This window comes from Pelophylax lessonae (assembly GCF_965119305.1).
Source record: "Pelophylax lessonae genome assembly, chromosome: 13".
Classification (NCBI taxonomy): domain Eukaryota; kingdom Metazoa; phylum Chordata; class Amphibia; order Anura; family Ranidae; genus Pelophylax; species Pelophylax lessonae.
Window position 1 is genome coordinate 128671383 of NC_138780.1, and position 12465 is coordinate 128683847.

Consider the following 12465-nt stretch of genomic DNA (forward strand, 5'->3'; position numbering starts at 1 on the left):
CTTGTAGCTTGCACAGAACATTGTAACCTCTGGTGACTGGACAGAGCAATGGGGGAATGAAAGAAAGGCATGTATGTTTGACTATGGAGGGCTATGTTAAAGAAAACCTGTGACTATACCCTGGGTGGACAAAGTGTAGTTTCACTTTAAGGGCCATCAAAAGCAGAGTATTGCTTATGAAATACCAAGATATCATAGAACATTTGTTTTAATTTCCTTATCACCATTTTCAGAGAGAGGGTAATTTTTTTTTTTTTTGGCGTGTTATGCAAGCTTTTGGCTTTTTGAATGTTGTGCTTAAAATCCTGATCCTTATTCTGCGACAAAGTAATGCAAAAAGAAAAAATAGAAAAAGGAAGCATATGGCAAAGATAATCTTTGCTGAAGACGTCACAAGCTTTTTATGGGATATTCTGAGTAATAGAGAAATCTGTGCCTAGGCCATGTGCAGTCTTTAATGGTGAGACTATGATAAATTATTCAGATACATGAAGCCAACCTATTAACCATAACATTACCCATAACGTTATATAAGACGATAGTTAAAAAAAAGTGCAAAGCAAATGTACTCTGCAAATGTGATTCTGCTTATGATAATGATTATTGCTTGCTGTACAATACATTCCATTTAAAAAAAAAAAAAAACATTTTTGCTATGATAAAAACAGCCACCCTGTAAAAGAGCATGTTTTTTACCTACCTTTTCAGTGAGTGACATTTTTATTTTCTCTTGAAGATGTCTGGGCACCACTTTCTGCTGACGTCCAAGTGTGTTGGATAGTGCATCCACAGCTGGGTGTTATGGTTCCTCCTTAACTGCCTTGTAACACAAACATTTAAAGTGATTGTACAGTCTTTTTTTTTTTCTGTAGCACTGCCCCCTTCGGTGCTGCTGAGTGTGGATTCCCCTGGGTTACCCATAGCAACAGTCTGTAAAACGTATTACTTTAAAACTTGGCTCAGACAATGAACAGCCCAGGGGATTTGGTTTTTGTGTTTTATTTTGGATCTTGGATGGGAGAAGAGATGAGTGGGATACTCCAACTTGAACTATGCACAATTTCTGAGGACACTAACTGTAATGAATGCAGCAAGGCCACTGCTTCACCTTGCTACTGAAGTGAAGTAGAAAATAGGTTCCTGACTGGATTTCTCTTCAGGGTCCTGACTTGGTACCCCCTTTCTCACTTCCCGTGCATGCTAGCCCCTTGTCCACTGACTCTCCGCTGGATTGATCCCCTTCCTGAGCAGACCCCGGACAAGCTTCCCAGTACTCATGGACACTTTTTCCCTGGGTTGCTTTCAGCTCCACTTGTCAGTATCCTTGACCTCCTGGCTCAGCATCACACACTTGATCCACTAGGCCGACTGCCTGTGATCCGCTTCCTTACTGACAGGAGGAGAGACAAACAGTCGCCCTCCTCCTGGGACCTGGCTTCCCGCCCAAAGACACCCTGTCACATGTGCCCTTGGCTTTTATAGCCAATCCCAGGATTCACCACTCTGTGCCAACCCACTGGGACAGCTACAAATGCCTGTGTGTCACTGGCTGGGTTTCCTCCACTGTCCAACAGGCTCCCCTATTGGATAGAGTGGGGACACTCCCTCAGACCAGATAAATCATACATGGACACATGCAACAGGCAAAACTAACAATCAGGCTCCCCTGATAAGCAGGCAGAGCAAACCATGCTTTTACCTAACACCTACCTAGGAGGGTGCTACATCTGTATTAAAATAACAAATAATTATACTTCCCTCCTCTGTGCAGTTGGTTTTGCACAGAGCAGCCCAGATCCTCCTTTTCTCAGGTCCCTGGCTGGAGCTCCTGGCCCCTCCCTCATGTTGAATGCCCCCACAGCAAGCAGCTTGCTATGGACACCCAAGCCGAGCTGCAGCTCCTTGTATCTATTCAGATGTGGAGCTGCTGTTGGGTCCCACCGCTCTCTCTCCTGATTGGCTAATTGAGTTTGAAAGCAGCAGGAGCCAATGGTGCCGCTGCTGTGTCTCGGCCAATCAGGAGAGAGAGTCCCGGACAGCTGAAGCACTCATGGACATCGCTGGATAGAGATGGGGGATAGATATGAGGAAAGAATCACTGTAGTCACATCTTAACATAATACACAAGGAAGGGAAAGCTGCAACATTGCGTTCCAGCTATAGACCAAAAGCATTATTAAATGTAGATACAAAATTATATGTGAAATGAAAGTTTTAGCTACTAGATTGAAAGAACTGATGACTGAATGATTCTATGCAGATCAGACGGGGTTTATTCCAGGGAGGGAAGGTAAAGCTAAGGATAAAAGAACAATTTTGCTGTTGAACAAAATGAAAGATAAAAAGTCCCCAGCACTACTTCTGTCAATAGATGCAGAAAAGGCATTTGACAGAGTAGGCTGGGTGTTCATGATGAGCACAATAGAGTACATGGGAGTAGGACCATTTGAAATGCATAATGGGACAAGAAAATGGTTTCCGTTCTCCCCCCTATCTGTTTGTTCTATCATTAGAGCCACTATTGGCGACTATAAGAAACAACTCAGACATAGGAGGGGTGTAGATCGGAGGAGAGGAGTATAAAATAGCAGCATACGCCGATGATGTCCTGTTCTATATAACAAACCCTAGAATAATGTTACCCAATTTATTAAAATAATTAAAATGATATGGAAAGTTTTCCAACCTGAAAATCAATCCAGTAAAGTCTAAAATCCTAAATAGAAGTCTGAGTAAAAAAGAACAAGTCTTGCAGGGAGAGTTTCCTTTCGCTTGGGTAAAATCAGAGTTAAAATACCTGGGGGTTAAGTTGACACTGTCTGTAGAGAAGTTGTATCAAGTAAACTATATTCCACTATTAAATGAGATCAAAGTAGAATTTAAATAGATAGCCATAAGGCCACTTTTGTGGGTAGGGCGAATAAATATAATAAAGATGGTAATAGCACCGAATATCTTATACAAATTCCAGATGGTGCCAATAGAACTACCCCAGGCATATTTCAAAACATTAAAAACAATGATTTCAAAATTGATATAGCAGGGTAAGAAACCAAAAATACAGCTCTCTGTATTAAGTAAAGATAAAGCAGATGGGGGGGCTAGCGGCGCCAGATATTAAAATATATTATGCTGTCATTTTAACACGAATGGTAAAATGGGCTAAGGGAAAAAATGTAAAAAGATTAAAAATACGTTAAGCAAAACACAATTGAGTAAAAATATCTGGATCCCACAGAATGTTAGATATTAACACACACAAATTAACTAGAAACGTATTTAGGATATGGGATAAAATACACAAGCAAGCACACTGGGAATATAATTCACCTTTAATTTCATTATCAGACACAAATTACTTTTTTCCGGGTAAAGGTGCACAATTTGGGGAATACAAAGTTAAAAGATATTATAAAAAAAGGAATGATACGTTCACTTCAGGACTTAAAATACAGAGAGTAATTTTGGAAGTTGAATGAATGGAGGTACTTGCAGCTGAAGCATTTTGTGGCATCACTACCACAACCTATTAGATCAGGAAAGGACCTGAATCCACTGGAAAAGCTCTGTAATTCTCAGGGTTAGGTGAAACACTGTATAGCACAGATATATAGGATCCTCACGGATTTGGCTGAGCCAAAAGTACCCTCCATTCATAGGAAAATGGGGAAGGGAAATAGGAGCACAGTTAACAGAACAAAAAGTGGTTAAAATACTGAGAGCTGTATACAGTTATTCTGCAGATATAAATACCATAGAAATGAATTAGAAGTGCCTTGCACGATGGTACATAACTATACCAACCAGCGAAATCTCTACTGTATTGGAGAGGCTGCAATATGAAGGGCACAATGACCCACATATGGTATAAAGATCCATGACGACCCGTGGTGGTGCAAAACACAATTAAGTAAAAATATTTGGATCCCACATAAGTACAGAATGTTAGATGTTAACACACACAAATTAACTAGAAACATATTTAGGATATGGGATAAAATACACAAGCAAGCACACCGGGAATATAATTCACCTTTAATTTTGTGTTTTGTATACTAGCAAAACTAGAAAACAGTATGAGTACAGGGTTGCAGTATCTCCTAATGCAGCAAAAGGCGTAATCCCAAAAAAATGGTTATAACTGGAAGGACCTACAATAAGGGAATGGTTTAAGAGGGTGGATTATATATACAACATGCAATACACAACAATATACAACAATATCAGAGTAGTAGAGAAGAAGTAAGAGACAGAAAAATTTAATTAAACCTGGAAAAGGTGGACAGGTTAAAAAAAAAAAAAAAGTAACTATGCAGATTTGTAAAGAGGGAGGTATCCGGCTATGGGGGGGATTACAAATCTGCCTGAAAGAACGGGCCATTGACGGACGTAGTTCCTGATGCATATCAGTAGGGTTAATACTGCCCCCTACAGGAGTAGGACACTAGACAGAAAAAAAGTTCTGGCTACACCTATGGGCAGTCCCAGAGGGTACACCATCTCTCTTCCTGCATAGGATGTCAGTTTTGTATCAAAGCAGTGTCAGAGAAGTAATACCAACCCAACTCAAAATAGAGGGGGGGGGGGGGGTACTGAGTCCATCAAGAACTTGAGAAAGGGATTTTACGGTAATGCAAAAACACAGTTTTCTCTATCGTTCATTGACGGACACAGTTCCTGATGCATATCAGTAGGGACGTCCCAAAGCAGTGCCATAAAATGAGGGGTGGGAACAGCAGAAAAAAACAAGCCCCCAAGGCTAAACATAGCCAACCAGGTAATATAGGACTGATCAGAACAAGATGAGGTCCACCTGAAACAAACAGTAAACACCCTCAAGGAAGGCCAAAAAGCCCCTTAAACAGCAGCCTGCAAAACTTTGCGGCCAAAAGAGGCATCCGCAGATGCCAGCACATCCACCTTAAAAAATTTGGTAAAGGTGTGAACAGATGACCAGGTAGCCGCCTTGCAAACCTGAAGCACAGATGCCTGATGGCGAAAAGCCCAGGAAGCGCCCGAGTAGAATGCACCTGGTGAGACGTTTAACTCGCAGGGCCAGTCCCCGTCCAGTGGGACTATGTCGCAGCCGACCCAGCGCGGAGCTAAGGCCTGCGCGCGCACGCAGGCCGGCTGGAGTGACCACTGGATCTATACATCCAGTCCATCGCCCAGATCCGGCAAAGTTGCTAGTAGATCTCACAGGAAAAAATCCGGAGAACTAAAAAAAAAATTAACTAGCAAAAATCTTTGGCAGGACCAGAGATCCCAGTAGGGAACTCCTGACTAGACAGATTAAAACGGACATCCTATGCAGGAAGAGAGAGGGTGTGCCCATAGGCGCAGCCAGAATTTTTTTCTGTCTAGTGTCTTACTCCTGTAGGGGGCAGTATAACCCTACTGATATGCATCAGGAACTGCGTCCGTCAATGAACCATAGAAAAGAACTGATTTGTGCCCACTGATTTGAATATCTCTAAGTGAAACTTAATCATCTGGTCAGTCATTTAGGCAGCTATTCCCTTACCATGGCTGCAGAAATGTCCTAAGATTGCAAAAAAAAAAATAAAAAAAAATTCTCAATGTGGAACAGTTTATTGTTCCAGTAAATTAAACCCTCTAAAATGATGCTCAAACAGGATCAACTGGTATCATATTCACACATACTTTATAAATCCTTTACTTTGATTGTTAACAAAAGACAGAACCTTTACTTACAAAAAGGTATGCGATTTCATCATTATCCTGCTATTCTTTACACATTTAAACCAAATTAATATTCTATTCATTCTAGAAAAAGGTATAATATGCAATTATTTTAATCTGTTTCTGCTTCTCTGAGCTTCAGCCACAATAGGTGGTTTGCTTTCCAGTTCTAATGAGCTCTGAGAAAAGTACAGCTATCCAAAAAGGTGGGAATCGGTTTCCAAACTGACTTGTGCTAAACAAATGCCTAGAAGGCAAAGGCATAGCACAAAAGCTTGCCATGTAACTATATACCAGGGGCCTTGAATTTAAAATTCAAGGGTGTCCAGTTAGCAAAATTTTCTTGGGGCAGAGGTCCGAATCCTATGTTTGTGCAACAACACACCATAGACCTGCTGTACATTAGTGTTTCCAGCCTACAATTCACATCATAGCTCATTTACATCACAGTCCCCTCTTCCCATCAGTGTCTTCAGCCCCACCCTTCTCATCACAAACAACTTAAAATCACAGTCCCCCCCCTCCCCCTTTACATCAGTGTCCACAGTGCCTCCTGATGGCCAGTTCACACCTAAAGTGCAGTGTATTTTCAAACCATTAATTTGGAATGCACAAAAAGAAGGCATGCACTACTTTTCAAAAATGCACTGCACCAAATCACATGGTGTTAGCTATAGGCCGACACCAGCAGCAGATCGCACACCCAGTGCATTTTGAAAGTGTTGCAGGAAATGAGCATTTCTGGCACTACGCTCTGGAGTGAACGAGCCCTTAGATTACAGTGGAGTTTATCAGCGCGACGTCATGCTGCCACAATGGAGGTCCTGGTGGTAGCATAAGATGTGGGTGTTCGGCAGTATCTTTAACTTCTATTTTGGCTGTTTGATAAATACTACACTATAAGACACTCTTTATTTATTGCCTACTGTGTTGATGGAATTTGCCCCCTCCCAGGGAATTGATATGGAGAGACAGGGCTATCCAATTGATGTTGGGGCTTTTCATTCACATGAGCTTTATTGTTGCACAGTCACCTGGCAGCATATATGGCGGTGAGTGCGCATTGCATGTGGGTGAAGGCTGGTGATCGGTGGACACGTTTCTTTCACATTGCATGGCACTGTATGCATGGGTGTTCATCATTATAATCTGTAATAGTATTACACTATATGGTCCCTTTTTATTTTTGGATGTATCCCGAGTTCCAATTTTAAAGTTCCTTGGAGTTTGGCACATATCAAGAGAGGATTTAGGATGCGTCCAGGATTTGTGACTCACATGCGTGGTTGCTGCACTTAAAGGGATACTAAACTCTAGTTTTTTTGTGTTTTAAAATAACAAACACGTTATACTTACCTGCTCAGTGCAGTTGGTTTTGCACAGAGCAGCCCAGATCCGCTTCTTTCGGTTGTGTCAGCCTAGGTGTGACGTCATCAGGTGATCCCTGATGAAGTCACATGTAGGCTGATGAAACCGGTCGGGTCCGCGCATTATGTTAACGTCACTTCCGGTTCCTTGGAATGCAGCCGGAACGCAAACCAGCGGGCGATGCTGCTAAGCTGTTCCTTTGAAAACCTGATGTAAGTGGCTCCTTTTTTCTTTATTAAACTGAACATACGTACTATACCATGAAGTCCCTTCTTTCTTATATGATCGGTCTGTGTGGTGTCTGAGAGAGAGGCATTGGAGGGAGAATCTACCAGTTCCCCTAGGTGGACAGATTACTATATGAGCTGGGGCGGTATTCCATCCTATTGGGACCCTGCATACAGTATACCACTTACCAAGGCTAGACCCCAAGGGGCCATCTGGTAAGTGTGCAAAACATCTGGTGGTAGATTTCCTTTTCCCCTTCCTATCTCGCCTAAGAAGCACTTTTTTCACAGCACTGAGCACTTTAAAAGTCACTGGACTACCATTTTTCTGTTGTCAGTACTGCATTTTTGCACATAAGGATTGCCTTTATTATACGCACAAGTTGTAAACAAAAGGAAGTACCTTTTATGAATACAGAGCACCCAGAGTCACTGGATTGTGTTTTTTTTGCTGGCGATATTGCATTTGCATTCTGCATATAAGGACTGTCACTGTTATATGAATATAATTTAAAAATACTTTTATATATAGAGTCTTCTGCACTGTCACGTTTTTGCGACACTTGCACTGTGCACTGTCCCCAATATGGTGGCCTCGTTCCTCAGCGCTTCGGCTGGGCAAACCCTTCCTCCCCTTGCATTGGATAGTGGTCACCATGGATGCCAGCCTTTCCAGCTGGGGAGGTGTTCTTGGCAAAATTTCTGCTCAGGGGGTCTGGACCCTGTAAGAGTCCATACTACCGATCAATGTCTTGGTACTCCGAGCGATCAAACTGTGCCTGGAACATTGGACGGATCGTCTTCAGGGATGTCCAGTGAGCATTCAGTGGGACAATGCCATGGCCATGGCTTATGTTAATCACCAGGGGGGGGGGTGCACAAGAAGTGTCCTGGCGGCTCTGGAGGTAGCCGACATTTTAAGGTGGGCATAACGGTTCGTTCCATCCCTCTCCACCGTACACATTCCCAGGGTGAAAAATTGGCCGGCGGATTACCTCAGTCGGCAGGCCTTGGACCAAGGGGAGTGGTCCCTTTACCCAGAGGTGTTTCATCATTTGTGTCTCAGGTGGGGCATCTCCGAGGTGGACCTGTTGGTGTCCCAGCTTAACCGAAAGATGTGGAATTTTGTGGCTCGGTCACGGGATTTTCTGGCGAATGCCACTAATGCTCTGGTGGCCCATGGGGTCAGTATTGTTTGATTTATGCCTTTCTGCCTCAAGCTTCTGCCAAGACTTCTACGCAGGATCGATGGAGAAGGGATTCTGGTAATTTTAGTGGTTCCGGACTGGCCTAGCCGGGCTTGGTATGCTGATCTGGTGCAGCTGGTCAACGACGTTCCTTGGAAGCTTCCTCTCAGGGAGGATCTGCTGTCCCAAGGACCAATCTTCCATTCTGCTTCCATCCTGCTTTTATGTCTTGGCTGTTGAAGGGCCCGGTGCTGATGAATAGAGGTTTGCCTGAGTTGGTGATTCTATTGTTGTTAAAAGCTAGGAAATCTACTTCTTGGAAGATTTACTATCATACAGTGCCTTGCGAAAGTTTTCGGCCCCCTTGAACTTTTCGACCTTTTGCCACATTTCAGAAGGCTTCAACATAAAGATATAAAACTGTAATTTTTGGTGAATAATCAACAACAAGTGGGACACAATCATGAAGTGGAACGAAATTTATTGGATATTTCAAACTTTGTTAACAAATAAAAAACTGAAAAATTGGGCGTGCAAAATTATTCAGCCCCTTTACTTTCAGTGCAGCAAACTCTCTCCAGAAGTTCAGTGAGGATCTCTGAATGATCCAATGTTGACCTAAATGACTAATGATGATAAATAGAATCCACCTGTGTGTAATCAAGTCTCCGTATAAATGCACCTGCACTGTGATAGTCTCAGAGGTACGCTTAAAGCGTAGAGAGCATCATGCAGAACAAGGAACACACCAGGCAGGTCCGAGATACTGTTGTGGAGAAGTTTAAAGCCGGATTTGGATACAAAAAGATTTCCCAAGCTTTAAACATCCCTAGGAGCACTGTGCAAGCGATTAATATTGAAATGGAAGGAGTATCAGACTACTGCAAATCTACAAAGACCTGGCCATCCCTCCAAACTTTCAGCTCATACAAGTAGAAGACTGATCAGAGATGCAGCCAAGAGGCCCATGATCACTCTGGATGAACTGCAGAGATCTACAGCTGAGGTTGGAGATTCTGTCCATAGGACAACAATCAGTCGTATACTGCACAAATCTGGCCTTTTATGGAAGAGTGGCAAGAAGAAAGCCATTTCTTAAAGATATCCATAAAAAGTGTTGTTTAAAGTTTGCCACAAGCCAACTGGGAGACACACCAAACATGTGGAAGAAGGTGCTCTGGTCAAATGAAACCAAAATCGAACTTTTTGGCAACAATGCAAAACGTTGTTTGTTGTAAAAGCAACACAGCTCATCACCCTGAACACAGCATCCCCACTGTCAAACATGGTGGTGGCAGCATCATGGTTTGGGCCTGCTTTTCTTCAGCAGGGACAGGGAAGATGGTTAAAATTGATGGGAAGGTGGATGGAGCCAAATACAGGACCATTCTGGAACAAAACCTGATGGAGTCTGCAAAAGACCTGAGACTGGGATGGAGATTTGTCTTCCAACAAGACAATGATCCAAAACATGAAGCAAAATCTACAATGGAATGATTCACAAATAAACATATCCAGGTGTTAGAATGGCCAAGTCAAAGTCCAGACCTGAATCCAATCGAGAATCTGGGGAAAGAACTGAAAACTGCCGTTCACAAACGCTCTCCATCCAACCTCACTGAGCTTGAGCTGTTTTGCAAGGAGGAATGGGCAAAAATTTCAGTCTCTTGAAGTGCAAAACTGATAGAGACATACCCCAAGCGACTTACAGCTGTAATCGCAGCAAAAGGTGGTGCTACAAAGTATTAACTTAAGGGGGCTGAATAATTTTGCACGCCCAATTTTCAGTTTTTTATTTGTTAAAGTTTGAAATATCCAATAAATTTCATTCCACTTCATGATTATGTCCCACTTGTTGATTCTTCACAAAAAATTACAGTTTTATATCTTTTTGTTTGAAGCCTGAAATGTGGCAAAATGTCAAAGTTCAAGGGGGCCGAATACTTTCGCAAGGCACTGTACGTGGAAGACGTACAGTGCGTGGTGGGAGTCTTGGATCTTGACCTTCATTCAACGGGGGGTTGAGCAGAAACTGGCCTTAAATACTTTCAAGGGTCAGGTGTCGGTCTTAGCAGTCTTCTTTCAACGGCGCTTGGCCACATACTCCTTAGTGCGTACTTTTCTTCAGGGAGTTGCCATTTTGGGACCTCAATTTCAGTCTTTCAGAAGCCTTCTTTTGAGAACCTCCGGGAGATTCCCCTGCTTACGCTGTCCCAGAAGGTGGTCTTTTTTGAGGCTTTTACCTCTGCGCGCAGAGTTTCAGAATTGGCGGCGTTACCCTGTCCACCTTACTTGGTAGTTCACAGTGATAAGGTGGTTCTTCGCCCTTGTCCACCATTCCTTCCTCAGGTTGTCTCTGATTTTCATTTGAGTGAAGACATTGTGTTGTCTTCCCTGTGTCCCAGGCCAAAAGATCCAAAGGGAATTGCTTTGCATGCCTTGGATGTGGTCCAGGCGATTAGGGTAAACCTGGCAGCTATGGAGTCTTTTAGGAAATCAGACTCACTATTTGTGCTTACAGATGGGCCTCGGAAAGGGTTGTTCGTTTGCTCGGCGACCATTTCCAGATGGACCAGACAGTGACTCAGGCCTATTCCATCAAGGGTCGGGTTCCTCCTTTGCCTGTCAAGGCACGCTCTACTCGGGCGCTCAGTGCCTCCTGAGCCTTCCATCATCAGGCGTCAGTGACACAGGTTTGCAGGGCGGCCACCTGGTCGCCGGTACACTTTTTCACAACGTTCTATAAAGTGGATGTGTTGGCATCTGCGGATGATTCCTATGGCTATAAGGTTTTACAGGCTGCGGTTTAGAGGACCTGGTCCTCTTTGAGGGTGTATTGTTTTTTCAGGTGAGCTCCAGTTGTTTTGGTTGAGCTCCTGTTTATCTGGTTAGCTATAGTTCGCCTTGGGAATTTCTTTTTCGCTGTTCCCACCCCTCATAACACTGCTTTGGGACGTCCCAATGGCTAAGATGAGGAGCTGTGTCCGTCAATGAACAAGAGAAAATGGGATTTTGACTTACCTAAAATCCATTTCTCTGATGTTCAATAACGGACACAGCACCCACCCCTCTGTGGAGTTGTAATTCTTCTGACACTTCTTGTAACAAAACTGTACTTAAAGCAGAGAGAGGTGCCCTGCCCATATGTGTAGCCAGACTTTTTCCTGCCTAGTGTCCTATTCCTGTAGGGGGCAGTATAACCCAATGGTTCAGACGATCAGGAGCTGTGTTTGTCAATGAACATCAGAGAAATAGATTTTGCAGTAAGTCAAAAATCCCATTTTTGTTCAGAAGTAACATCCTATTATGCATCTGGATTGTCAGAATAGAAAGAGGCTTTGTTTCATTATAAATAGCTGTGTTATTTAAAGGAATTTATGTCCTGGGCAATTTTCTTAAAGTGGTTGTTACCTTTCAAACATCTTTCACTGGTAGCCCCCCTGAGACACAGACACAGAGTTGACAGACCGAAAGGGATGGGTGAGGGGGACAGAGGAGGGCTGTGGATGATGGAGGCACGCAGGCAGACCACTATGATCAGGGTTCAGCAGCCATAATTATTGTGGTCAGGACACAGAGGGGGACAGAGGAAGTGGCAGGATCAGCCAGGTTTATTTTTTTACAGCTTAGAGATGGGCAGATTAGACAGCACAAGCACTGTGCTGTTTAACCTGCTATAAGGGAACAGAAGATATTTTTTTGTTAGGGCTACAAATACTTTAAAGCCCCGTACACACGTGCAGATTGTTGGCCGAATGATCGGCCGTCTTTTGTCCCCGGGCTGTCGTGTCCGCTGAAAAGTGCAAAAGACTGCACACGAATTTTGTTGGCCAACAGCAGTCTGTCGGCCGAAATCTGTACTGACTGGCGAACAATCGGCCGTTCTGGTGTCGGCATACAAAAATTTTAATGCTTGCACGACAGATTCTGTTCGGCCGAAAGTGCGCTGTCGGCTGTCGGAAGCATCATACAAGCCGAAA

The 12465-nt window shown here is 43.4% G+C and overlaps 1 protein-coding gene across 5 annotated transcripts in view; it reads left to right on the forward strand.

Moving 5' to 3' along the window:
• The window catches only part of SIPA1L1 (signal induced proliferation associated 1 like 1), a 469532-nt gene that overhangs the window by 103988 nt on the left and 353079 nt on the right, over window positions 1-12465 (forward strand). The window lies entirely within an intron of this gene.